At 37.9% G+C, this 13,946-nt stretch overlaps 1 protein-coding gene across 1 annotated transcript in view; it reads left to right on the top strand.

The window, feature by feature from the left end:
- The window catches only part of ESR2 (estrogen receptor 2), a 103,839-nt gene that overhangs the window by 3,002 nt on the left and 86,891 nt on the right, over positions 1 to 13,946 (top strand). The window contains exon 2 of the mRNA XM_081509861.1: positions 13,178 to 13,293. The gene's annotated coding sequence lies outside the window, so the exon portion shown is untranslated. The remainder of the gene's footprint in view (positions 1 to 13,177; positions 13,294 to 13,946) is intronic.

Here is a 13,946-nt window from a genome sequence, read left to right as displayed (position 1 = left end):
ACTACCACCCAAGACATGCTATTTAAAAAAAAAAAAAAGGTAATTTAAGAGTATAGGAAATGGTGGTGGAAGGCAGGATCTGATTTGAACAAAAATCTGAGAGAAGAGAGAAACTTGGGGCGTAAGAAAAAGAAAGCAAGGATTTGGTTTGAGCAACTGGAAAGGTGGTGTTGCCATTTACTGAGTTGAAATCTATTAGATAACACTATGGAAGTACCACGGAGAAGGCACTGGCACCCCACTCCAGTACTCTTGCCTGGAAAATCCCATGGACGGAGGAGCCAGGTAGGCTGCAGTCCATGGGGTCGCTAAGAGTCGGACACGACTGAGCGTCTTCACTTTCACTTTTCACTTTCATGTATTGGAGAAGGAAATGGCAACCCACTCCAGTATTCTTGCCTGGAGAATCCCAGGGACGGGGGAGGCTGGTGGGCTGCCATCTATGGGGTTGCACAGAGTCAGACACGACTGAAGCGACTTAGCAGCAGCAGAAGCATGGAAATACCAGGTTTTGGGGTTAAGATTATTAATTCAGCTTTAGATATATTTCGATGCCTCTGAGTCATCCATGCAGTGATGACTAAGAGAAAGAGCAAATGTTATTTGACCAAGGGAATAGGTCAAGAGGACCAAGAACTGATCTTTTATGATACTTCAATATCTGAAATTCAAAGAGATGACAAGGAGCCTGGAAAGAAGATTGAAAAAGCTTGTTCAGTGTGTTAGGAAGAAAACCAGGTGAGGATTCAGCCTTAGAAGACAAGTAAAGAAAGTGTTTTGTAGAAGAAGGGTTATGTCAAAAGTTACAGATGGATCAAATAAAATGAAGACTGAGAATGGCCCATTTGTTAGAGAGATAATTAAAATCTTTTGATCGAAATGTTCACGCTGGCAATAGCTATAGAAACAGAAATCCCGTATTGGGATTATTGTTCTTAAAGGAAGAAGAAAGGAGACTTGAGCTCTGTTCTCTTTGCCATGTGTGGACACTACAAGCAAGGAAATGGGGGCTTACCAGGGACTGAATGGACTGATACCTTAATCTTGGACTTCCCGGTCTCCAGAACTGTAAAAAATAAATGTTCATTGTTTAAGCCATCCAATCTATGGTATTTTGTTAGCAGCCCTAGCCTTATTAGATGGTAAAGTCATGTTTTCTAACAGAATGTATTGTAGGATCTCAGTTATTTTAATAAATCCATAGGAGGCCTATCTAATCACACTATCAAAAATTACTTCCTCATTTACCTTGCCTGAACACTGTTACATTATTCTTTCCTATCTGTGGCACTTATCACTATCTAAGACTTTTATTAATTTTTATGCTTATTTACTGTCTTTCTTGTCATTGTAGGAGGTAAGTCCTATCACATTTTTGCCTTTGTTATTTTTCTTTGTATCCCCAGTGCTGGAGTATATAATTTTTAAATACATTGTTTTAGGTGAAAAACCCAAACAGTATTCCTGTGGTGGTTTTAAAATAAGACCATAAATTCACTGATACTGTTCCCTGCAAAGCCTGGTGGCTGATTCCCCTCTTCTTGAGTGTGGGCTGGATTTAGTAACTAGCTTCTAATAAGTAGAATATGGCAGCAGGGGAGGCATGTCAATAGGTCATAAAAGGCATCCATCATGACTTCCTCCTTCTCCCTCCCTTGGCTCATTCATTCTGGTAAACCATCTGCCCATATCATGCATGCATGCTCAGTCACTTCAGTCGTGTCTAACTCATTGTGACCCTATGGACTGTAGCTCACCAGGCTCCTCTGTCCATGGGATTCTCCAGGCAAGGATACTGGAGTGGGTGGCCATGCCCTTCTCCAAGGGATCTTCCCAACCCAAGAGTCTAACCCACCTCTCCTGCATCTCGTACATTGCAGGCGGATTCTCTACCGCTGAGCCCTATCATGAGGACATATCAAGTAGTGCTTTGTAGGGGCCCATGGGACCAGAAACTGAGCTCTACTCCCAACAGCCAGGGAAGAACTGAAGCATCCTGCCAACAATTATATGCATGAACCACCTTAGAAGCATTTTTTTCCTGGCCCCAGTCATGCCTTTAGATGTTTTTGTCTCTAGGTGACAACTTGACAGCAGTATCACAGGAGACCCTGAACCAGATCATTCAAGTAAGCCACTCTCAAAGTCCTGTTAGATAATACATTTTTGTTGTTTTAAGTCACTATGTTTTGGGGGCAGTATTGTTATCAACAGTAAATGGTAACAATTTTTTGGTAAATATTATATTTTAGTTAATAATTATTAGTTCCATTCCTGAGAAAGTCAGTTTCTCACTGCCTGAGGGGTTTTTTTTAAGCTCATTTTATTATATTATGTATTTATTTCTTTTTGGCTGTGCTGAGTCTTCGTTGTTGCGTGGGCTTTTCTCTAGTTGTGACAAGTGGCGGGGGCTACTTTGTAGTTATAGTGCATGGGTTTCTCATTGCGGTGGCTTCTCTTGTTGCAGAGTACAGGCTCTAGGGCCCACAGGCGTCAGTAGTTTCTGCTCGTGGGCTCAGTAGTTTCAGCTCGTGTGCTCCAGACCACAGGCTTGATAGTTGTGGCCCACACAGTGCATGGTTTCTTTTCAAAAATTCTTGTGCTTCTTTGGCACATTTTTGTTAAATTACATGACATACATCAAGCTGTGGTTCAGAGCATTATGTCAGGATTTAGAAGTCTTGTATTCTAATACTTACCTCTATCACGAACTGTGATTGTGAACCCAAACTTGCAGTTTTTTTAATCTGTAGCATAGAAATAGAAAATCTTAGAATTGTAAACAATATTAAAATTCATATACCAATTTTTCAGTCAACATTCTTTACAGGTATATCTCTACTTCTGTTTCTACATTTACAGTGACAAGGACTTACTGTCCCCCCCACTGAAGCCATTACATTTTCAGATAGCTCAAATTGTAAGAAAATTCTTATTTTTTAAAGGTAAAACCTACTTCCTTCTAACTTACATCTTTTTGATCTCCTTTAAAATTTTCTTTCTCTGTGCTCAGTTACTGAATTCTAGAAATGATTTCCCAATATTATCATTTCAAAACTGTCAGGATACATTTAACAGGAGGCTTCCAGTGTGCTGTTTTCAGTCTTGCATGAATTCTATGTCCCTTAACAGCACCTGAATACAGGTGCCAGAGAGATGGCAAGCCGGCTTTCAGGGATAATAGAAATTCTTGTATCTCATTCATATGGAAATTCCATATGGTGAACAGCAGCCATTTACAAGCCTCCTCCTTTCTGATATGTAAAGTAACTTTTACAACCCCCTCTATTGAAAATGATTCTAGCTTTCTAGATGACTTGTCAGACTTGTGATCCCTATCTCTGCTAAAAAGGGCTATCTGGTAAGAGAGTATATATATGCCCACAATATGTTAAATAAATGCCTTTGTTCCACCGAACACTGGTCCCCGTGTCTTTCCTCATTTTCTCTCTCTCTCTCTCTCGCTCTCTCGCTCTCTCCGTTGCAGGCTGTTTCCACGGAGCACAGGTGTCCATCGTGTCTACCTATTTGCCCGGGCTTTCAAGACCTCTTCGAGAGGGCGCCCTGAGCCTACGTAGACGGTGCTAGCTCTTTGTCCTAGAGTTATATTGGCATACTGTGTAAACCAGGGAATATCAGCCCCTTTTCTTCCTTCTTTTCTTATCGGTCGACTCTGTACCCCCAAGTTCCGGTCCATTAAAGGACCACAACACAAAACCTGTTAGCATTCTAGTTTGATGACTCATTAGTCTTTCTTTCCATGTGGGGTTTTTTGTCCTGAGGTTTCATGCTATGACTGTATTTACATTTCAAAAGAAGAAAAATAGATGTCTTCATATTAGACTCTAAGTGGGAAGTTTAACATGTATGTCAGTATATTTAAGATAAAGATGAAGCTATCCTGGGGACTTCCCTGATGGTCCAGTGGTTAGAACTCGGTGCTTCCAATGCAGGGGGTGCAGGTTCAATCCCTGGTCGGGGAACTAAGATTCCATGTGCCATGGGGTGCAGCCATAAAAAAAGAAAAAAAGGTGAAGCTATCCTCACTGAGAACTTTGAAAGAGACATTTTTTGCTCCAAAGGACAAGAAGATGGGCAGAATATTTGGAATAAATGTCAACAATATTTGATCTGTAAGGAAAAATGAATATCTGAATTACATATACCTCCTTGTTCATTCCACTGGAAAACTAAAACTACGTAATCCCACTATCAGAAATTCCTTAGTCAGTTGTCTGCTCTTCTCAGCAAGCGGTGCCCCATACTAGCAATGAAGGCAGCTGTGAAAGAGAGAATTTTGGAAATTGGTGCGAATGAGCCATCTTGAATGTCTATAAGAGTATTGACAGATGAGTTACTCTTTCAAATTTGTTTCTTTTTAAAGATCTAGATTTTGATATTAGCAAATTGATAAACTCTGTGGCTCTGAACATTAATTTGGATTTTGTTCCTATGAACATAAGTGATAACTATCAGGAAGTATTTTTTTCTTTTGCTATTGAGAAAGGACAATCTTCAGTAGGAAATTCAGATGCTCACTCAGCAAATGGAGCAGCTGCACATCTTTATGAATAAAATGTTTATGAATCATCCCAGGCTGAAAAAAGTAAAGTGAACAGAAAAGACCCTTGAAATATCTGAAAAGAAAACTTGCTGTGAGGTTTTTTTTCAAGAAAGATCTGTCTTAGTTTTTAAAAAGCCTTTCCTGAATGATAGATGTTAATTTGGGTAAACAAAATGATCATATATCACTGTAATATTGATAACTAATTTTATTGTAGAAAGCTGATAAAACTATTTATGTTTCACCTAAGTGAAGAAAGTGAAGTGAAAGTCGCTCTGTTGTGTCCAACTCTTTGCGACCCCATAGACTATACAGTCCATGGAATTCTCTAGGCCAGAATACTGGAGTGGGCAGCCTTTCCCTTCTCCAGGGGATCTTCCTAACCCAGGGATCAAACCCAGGTCTCTTGCATTGCAGGCAGATTCTTTACCAGCTGAGCCACAAGGGAAGCCCTAAGTGAAGCAAAACAACTATAAATCCTTAAAGTGATGCTTCTATCTTTATCAGAAAGCCTTCCCTTTGATTGTATATGTATTTGATATTTGCTATGAGAGCATTTATATATAATTCTTAATGTACTTATAAGGATGATTATAGGAAAAAGAACTCAAAGGAATGACTAATAGTGGAATTTAGGCACTGTGATTCTTAGATATGGTGGGTATTGGGTGCCAGGGCCTTTGATGATATCCCTTAATAATGATTGTGTAGATTATTATTTTTCTACTTTTTTTCCCTTGCATCTGTAAAGACAATGTCAGATATATCACACTTTAAAAAATGAACAGACTATTCCTTAGAGCATTTTTAGGTTTACAGAAAAAACTGTACACACCAGTTTCTCCTATTATTAATGTCTTTTTTTTTTAGTGTGGTATATTTGTTACATTTGATGAGTCAGTTTTGATACATTGTTATTAACTAAAGTTCTTTGTATCATCTTGACAAATGTATAATGATATGTAATCACCATTCTTGTACCACACAGAACAGTTTTACTGCCCTAAAGATGTCCTGTGTTCTATTTGTTCATGCCTTCATTACTCTCAAACCTCTGGCAACCAGTGATCTTTTTACCATCTCCATAATATTGCCTTTTCCAGAAAGTCCTGTATTTGGAATCATATGGCAGTAGCTTTTTCAGACTATCTTCATTCACTTAGCAATATGCATTTAAGTTTACTATGTGTCTTTTCATGGCTTGGTAGTGCATTGCTTTTTATCACTGAATAATACTCTATTGTACAGATACACTGGTTTAGTTATTCATTCACCTGTTGGTGAATCTTGTTTGCTTCCAATTTTTGACACTTATGAATAAGCTACTATAAACATTTGTGGGTAGGTTTTTGTATGGACATAAATTTTCAACTCATTTGGGTAAATGCCAATGAGTGCTATTGCTTGATTATATAAAAAGAGTATTTTCAGTTTTGTAAGAAACTGTTAAAATGTTTTCCAAAGTGGCTGTTCCATTTTGCATTCCCACCAACAATGAACAAGAAATCCTATTTCTCAACATCTTCATCAAGATTCAGTGTTCTCAGTGTTTTGGATTTCAGTCATTCTAACAATTGTATACTGGCATTTCATTATTTTAATTAAAGTCCTCTAAGGATATATATGCAGAGTACATCATGAGAAATGCTGGACTGGATGAAGCACAAGCTGGAATCAAGATTGCCGAGAGAAATATCAATAACCTCAGATATGCAGATGACACCACACTTATGGCAGAAAGTGAAGAACTAAAGAGCCTCTTGATGAAAGTGAAAGAGGAGAGTGAAAAAGTTGGCTTAAAACTCAACGTTCAGAAAACTAAGATCATGGCATCTGGTCCTACCACTTCATGGCAAATAGATGGGGAAACAGTGGAAAACAGTGACAAACCTTAATTTTTGGGGTTCCAAAATCACTGCAGATGGTGAGTGCAGCCATGAAGTTAAAAGACACTTGCTCCTTGGAGAAAAGTTATGACCAACCTAGACAGCATATTAAAAAGTGGAGACATTACTTTGCCAACAAAGGTCCGTCTAGTCAAAGCTATGGTTTTTCCAGTAGTCATGTACAGATGTGAGAGTTGGACTATAAAGCTGAGTGCCAAAGAACTGATGCTTTTGAACTGTGGTGTTGGAGAAGACTCTTGAGAGTCCCTTGGACTGCAAGGAGATCCAACCAGTCCATCCTAAAGGAAATCAGTCCTGAATATTCATTGGAAGGACTGATGCTGAAGCTGGCCAATACTTTGACCACCAGATGTGAAGAACTGACTCGTTGGAAAAGACCCTGATGCTGGGAAGGATTGAAGGCAGGAGGAGAAGGGGACAACAGAGGGTGAGATGGTTGGATGGCATCACCGACTCGATGGACGTAAGTTTGAGTAAGCTCCGAAAGTTGGTGATGGGCAGGGAAGCCTGGTGTGCTACAGTCCATGGGGTTGCAAAGAGTCAGACACGACTGAGCGACTGAAGTGACTGAACTGAACTGAAGGGTATATGATGTAAGTATATTTGTGTTTGCTTCTTTGCCATCTGTATATCTTCTTTGGTGAGGTTCTCTTCAGAACCTTTGTTCGTTTTAAAGTTGTTTTCGTATTGTTGAGTTTTAAGATTTCTTTGTATATTTTGGATACCAATCTTTTATCAGAAATGTATTTTGCAAAGATTATCTCCAAGTTTGTGGCTTATCTTTTCAGTTTCTCACCAGTGTCTTTCACAAAGCAGTAGTTTGTTTAATTAATACCTTTTTAGAAGAGTTTAAGGTTCACAGCAAAACTGAGGGGAAGATAAATAAATTTCCTACATACTACCTGCCCCACACATGCATAGCTTCTTTCATTATCAACATTCTTTATCAGAGTGGTACGTTTATTACAATTGATGAATCTACATTGATATACCATAATCATCCAAAGTCCATAGTTTACATTATGGTTTACCCTTGGTGTTGTACATAAAGTAGAAGTTTCTGGTTTTAATGAAATCCAGCTTACTAATTTTTCTTTCATGAATTATACTTTTGGTGTTGTATCTAAAAAGTAATTTCCAAGTTTAAGATAACCTGTATTTTTTCTCATGTTTTCTTCTAGGAGTTTTAGAGTTAGTGTTATATGTTTAGGTCTGTGATCCATTTTGACTTATTAATAATTTTTGTGAAAAGTGAAAGTCCTGTGTCTAGATTTATCTACTTATTTTTGCATGTTGATATCCAATTGTTTCACACTATTTTTGAAAAGATTATCTTTTCTCCATTGAATTGCCCTCATTCTTTTGTCAAAGATCAATTGACTATTTTTACATGGGTCTATTCTTGGCCTCTAATGTGTCCATTTTTTCATCCCTACTACATTGTCTTGATTACTTTAGCTTTATAGTAAATGTTGAGGTTGGTTATTATTAGTCCTCAAACTTTTTTCTTCTCCTTCAGTATTGTATTGGGTCTTTTGCCTTTTGATATAAACTTCAGAATCAGCTTGATGATATCCACAAAAATAACTTGCTGGGGTTTTGATTGGGATTGTGTTGAATTTACAGATTAAGTTAGAAAGAATTGACATTTAGTAATATTGAGTGGGTCTTTATATGCATGAACATTGAATATCTCTCCATCTATTTAGATCTTTGATTTCTTTCATACAAAGATTTCATTTTCTTCATAATGACCTTGTACATGTTTTGGTAGATTTATACCTGTGTATTTTACTTTGGTTAGTGCTAATTTAAATAGTATTGGGCTTTTAATTTCAATTTCCAGTTATTTATTACTGGCATATAGGAAAGCAATTGATTTTTGTAATGTTAACCTTGTATCCTGTGACCTTGCTATAATCTCTTACTAATTTCAGAGTGTTTGTTGTTGTTGTTGTTGATTTGTTGATATTCTCATACAGACAATAATATCTCTCTGATCTGTATTCATTTTATTTCATTTTCTTGTCTTACTGCACTGGCTAGATCTTCAAGCACTGTGTTGAATGAAAATGATGAGCACAGACATATCCTTCCCAATCTTAGAGGGAAAAAATTCAGTTTTTCAGTATTAAATATAATGTTGATATATATTTTTGGTAGATACTTTTTATCAAGTTGAAGAATTTCACTCGTATTTCCATTTTTCTGAGTTTTTATCATGAATGAGCTTTGAATATTGTCAAATATCTTTTCTGTACTATTGGTATGATAACATGATTTTTCTTTTCTAGCATGTTGATATGGTAGGTTATACTGATGTTTGAATGTTGAACCACTCTTGTACCCTTAGAATAAACCCTACTTGGTCATGGTATATAATTCTTTTTATATTGCTAAATTTGATTTGCTAATATTTTGCTAAGAATTTTTGTGTTTATTCATGCTGTATATTGGTCTATATTAGGTTGGTGTAATTGCAGTTTTGAACTGTGAATTTTAAATCATTATAACTCAATTCAAACACATCTTTATTAATCAAAATAGGAACCATTACAATCAACACATTTTAGCCAACAAGAAATAAGTTTGTTTATTCCTATGGCATAAAAATCCACGCTTTGGGATTCAACAAACACTTGGAAAACATTTTCTGCTTACTGCTGGTTGTGGAAGCGTTTTCCCTCCAAAAAGTTGTTGAGTTGCTTAAATAAGTGGTAGTCAGTTGGCAAGAGGTCAGGTAAATATGGCAGATGAGGCAAAACCTCATGGTCCAATTTGTTCAACTTTTGAAGCGTTGGTTATACAATGTGTGGTTGGGTATTGTCATGGAGAATTGGGCTCATTTTATTGACTAATGCCGGCTGGAGGCATTGCAGTTTGCAGTGCATCTCATCGATTTCTGAGCATACTTCTCAGATGTAATGGTCTCATTGGGATTCAGAAAGCCGTAGTTGATCAGATGGGCAACAGACCACTAAGCAGTGACCATGGCATTTTTTGGTGCAAGTTTGACTTTGGCAAGTGCTTTGGAACCTCCTCTCTGTCCAACCACTGTCACTGGTTGTTGTATAAAGTCCGCTTTTCATCACACATCATAATCTGATTGAGAAATGGTTTGTTGTTGTTGCATAGAATAAGAGAAGATGTGCATTAAAATAATGTATAATATAACAACATTTATTTAAGAACCATGTTTATTTATGTATTCTAATACCTAATGGCAAAGTTCAACAATGCAAAACCACAATTACTTCTGTTCTAATAGTTTTCTTCTTTTCTACTGTCTTTGTCTTATTTTGGTGTCAGGATAATACTAGCTTCATAAAATGAATTGGGTCAAATAAATCATTGTGTTGTGCACTTAAAACAATGGCATGTGAACATTTCATCTCAAAGTTTTTAATAAGATTGAAAAATACTTTAAAAATGAATTGGGAAGTAGTCTTTTCCATTTTTTTTTTAAAGATATTGTATAGAATTGATGATAACTCTCTTTAAATGTTTGGTAGAATTCTCCAGTTAAGTCATCTGAACCTGGAGGGTTTTTTGGAGAGGAGTGTTTAAATTATGAATTCAATTTCCCTAACATTTATAGGGCAATTATATTATCTATCTAATATTTGATGAGTTGTGGTGCGTTTTGTTTTTCAAAGAATTGGTCCAGTTCATCTAAGTTTACACATTACTTTACACGTGGACATCACCAAATAGTCAATACCAAAATCAAATTGATTACATTCTTTGTAGCTGAAGATGGAGAAACTGTATACAGTCAGTAAAAACAAAACCTGGAGCTGACTGTGGTTCAGATCATCAGCTTCTCATAGCAAAATGCAGGCTTAAACTAAAGAAAGTGGGGCAAACCACTAGGCCAGCCAGGTACAACTTAAATCAAATCCCCTATGAATATGCAGTGGAGGTAATGAATAGATTCAAGGGATTAGAACTTGTAAACAGTGTGCCTGAAGAACTATGGACAGAGGTCTGTAATATTGTACAGGAGGCAGCGAACAAAACCATCCAAAGAAAAAGAAAAGCAAGAAGGCAAAGTGATTATCTGAGGAGGCCTTACAAATAGCTAAAGAAAGAAGAGAAGCAAAAAGCAAGGGAGAAAGGGAAAGGTATATCAACTAAATGCAGATTTCCAAAGGACAGCATGGAGCAACAAGAAGGGCTTCTTCAATAAACAGTTCATAAAACTAGAAGAAAACAAAAGAAGGGAAAGATGAGAGATCTCTTCAGGAAAACTAGAGATATCAAGGGAACATTTTGCCCAAAGATGGACACAATAAAGACAGAAACAGTACAGACCTAGTAGATGCTGAATAGATCAAGAAGAGATGGAAAGAATGCACAGAAGAACTGTACAAAAAAGATCTTAATGAACCAGATTACTATGATGGTGTGGTCAGCCACTCAGAACCAGACATTCTGGAGAGCAAAGTCAAGTGGGCCCTAGGACGTAGTGCTGTTAATAAAGCTAGTGGATGTGATAGAAGTCCAGTAGAGCTATTCAAAACCCTAAAGGATGATGCCATCAAAGTGTTGCATTCAATATGTCAGCAAATCTGAAAGACCTGGCAGTGGCCACAGGTCACTCCTCATCCCAGTTCCCAAGAAGAGTAGTACGAAATAACGTGCTAACCATCGGACAGTTGCACTCATCTCTCCTGCTAGTTAGGGTCATGCTTAAAATCTTGCATGCTAGGCTTCAGCATTAGGTGAACCAAGAACTTCCAGATGTCCAAGCTGGGTTTAGAAAAGGAAGAGGAAACAGAGATCAAATTGCCAACATTCGCTGGATCATAAAGAAAGCCAGGGACTCTCAGAAAAACATCTACCTCTGTTTCCTCGACTACGCCAAAGCCTTTGACTGTGTGGATCATAATAAACTGTGGAAAGCTCTTAATGAGATGGGAATATCAGAACATCTTACTGTCTCCTGAGAAGCCTGTATGCGGATCAAGAAACAAGAGTTAGAACTCTGTATGGAATAACTGATTGGTCCAAGACTGATAAAGGAGTACAACAGGGCTGTCTGTTGTCACCCTGTTGGTTTAATCTATATTCTGAGCACATCATGAGAAATGCTGGCCTGGATGAGTTATAAGCTGGAATCAAGATAGGTGGGAGAAACACCAACAATCTCAGATATGCAGATGATACCACTCTAATGGCAGAAAGTGAAGAAGAACTAAAGAGCCTCTTGATAAGGGTGAAGGAGGAGAGTGAAAGAGCTGGCTTGAAGCTGAATATTTAAAAAACCTAAGATCATGGCATCCAGTCCCATTACTTCATGGCAAATAGAAGGGGAAAAGTGGAAATAGTGACGGATTTCCTCTTCTTGGGCTCTAAAATCACTGCAGATGGTGACTGCAACCATGAAATCAGAAGACATTTGCTTCTTGGCAGGAAAGCTATGACAAACCTAGACAGTGTGTTGATTACTCTGCCAACGAAGGTCTGTATATACAGTCAAGGCTATGGTCTTCCAATTGGTCATGTATGGTTGTGACAGCTGGACCGTAAAGAAGGCGGAGCACTGAAGAATTGATGTCTTCAAACTGTGGTGCTAGAGAAGACTCCTGAGAGTTCCTTGGACAGCAAGGAGATCAAACCAGTCAATCTTAAGGGAAATCAACCCTGAATACTTGTTGGAAGGACTGATGCTGAAACTCCACTATTTTGGTCATCTGATGCGAACAGCTGACTCTTTGGAAAAGTCCCTGATGCTGACAAAGACTGAAAGCAGAAGGAGAAGAGGGCATCAGAGGATGAGATGGCTGGATGGCATCATTGGAGCAGTGGACATGAACTTGGGCAAAGTTTGGGAGATGGTGAGGGACAGGGAGGCCTGGCATGCTACAGTTCATGGGGTCACAAAGAGTCAGAAACGACTGGGCAATTGAACAACAACAACAAGAATTCTCCAGTTAAGTCATCTGGATATAGAAGGCTTTTTTTGGGAGGAATGTTTAAATCATGAATTTAATTTTCCTAATATTTATAGGGCTACTATATTATCTATCGGAGAAGGCAATGGCACCCCACTCCAGTACTCTTGCCTGGAAAATCCCATGGACGGAGGAGCCTGGTAGGCTACAGTCCATGGGGTCGCTAAGAGTCGGACACGACTGAGCGACTTCCCTTTCACTTTTCCCTTTCATGCACTGGAGAAGGAAATGGCAACCCACTCCAGTATTCTTGCCTGGAGAATCCCAGGGACGGTGGAGCCTGGTGGGCTGCCGTCTGTGGGGTCGCACAGAGTCGGACACGACTGAAGCGACTTAGCAGCATATTATCTATTTAATATTTGATGAGTTGTGGGTTTTGTTATTCAAAGAATTGGTCCATTTCATCTAACTTTTCAACTTTATGTGTGTGGAGTTGCTTATGGTATGAATGTTTGCATCCACCCCCAAATCATATGTTGAAACCCTAATGCCCATTGTAATGGTACTGGAAGATGGGGCCTTTGGGAGGCTATTAGGTCATGAGGTAAGAATACTCATGAATTGAATTGGTGCCCTTATAAAAGAGATTCCAGAGAGATACCTCATCTCCTTCCACTGTATACGGACCCAACCTAGACTTTCTAGTCTCCAGAACTGTGAGAAATAAAATTATGTTGCTACCCAGAGTGTGGTATTTTGTTATAGCAACTCAAATGAACTAAGAGTAGTATTCCCTTGTTATTTTTCAGATGTGGGCATTTCTGGGCAGCTGACTCCTTCTGTTCCAATTCTGGGATATATGAGATACAAAAGAAAACCCAGGCAACTAACCATGCTGTTCCTCAGGGACCAAAGTCCCTAGCTGGTCTGTTTTATTCTCTCCATCTATTAGAGTCTTCTTATGGTTTGTTTTATATACGATGTCCAGAGTTTTAGTTGTACTTAAGTAGCAGGAAGAACAGGAAAAAGTATATCTACCTTACTTTCCCAGAGTTCAAGTCTCCATCTTAAGTTTTTGATATTACTGTGTGGTTTATGTCTTGCTAAGGTATTGTGGCCAAATCATTTTTGACAAGATCAAGTGTCAGCATTACTATAAGATCATTGTTGTCCATTTGGCAAATCTTAATTACATTCAGTGGCCTAAGATGCTTGCTGAATATGACTTTTGAACATGTGGAAATGTTTTAAGTATTGACTTAGAGCAAACTATTTATATAATAGCAAAAGTTTGCCCTAATTTAACTTGTGAGTAGATATTTGTACATAAAACTTTATTTGACAAATAAAATATAATCATTTAATTCTTCAAAGGCAGTTTACAGGCATATCTGCTTTTGGTTAATTATAGATGTCTCAACCCTGTATTTGATTTCACAGATAAATGAATAAGTAGAAGAGAAACACTGCAAACAGTTGAGTATAAATGTGCATTAAGATAACAACTTTAATAATTAAATTTATGCCTTCAACTCTTCCTGGTAAGAATGTCATATCCATTTCTCATAGTTACACTGA

Source organism: Giraffa tippelskirchi, chromosome 7 (assembly GCF_054371585.1).
Source record: "Giraffa tippelskirchi isolate mGirTip1 chromosome 7, T2T-mGirTip1v1.2.pri, whole genome shotgun sequence".
NCBI lineage: Eukaryota > Metazoa > Chordata > Mammalia > Artiodactyla > Giraffidae > Giraffa > Giraffa tippelskirchi.
This window is presented reverse-complemented; position numbering and strand designations above follow the sequence as displayed.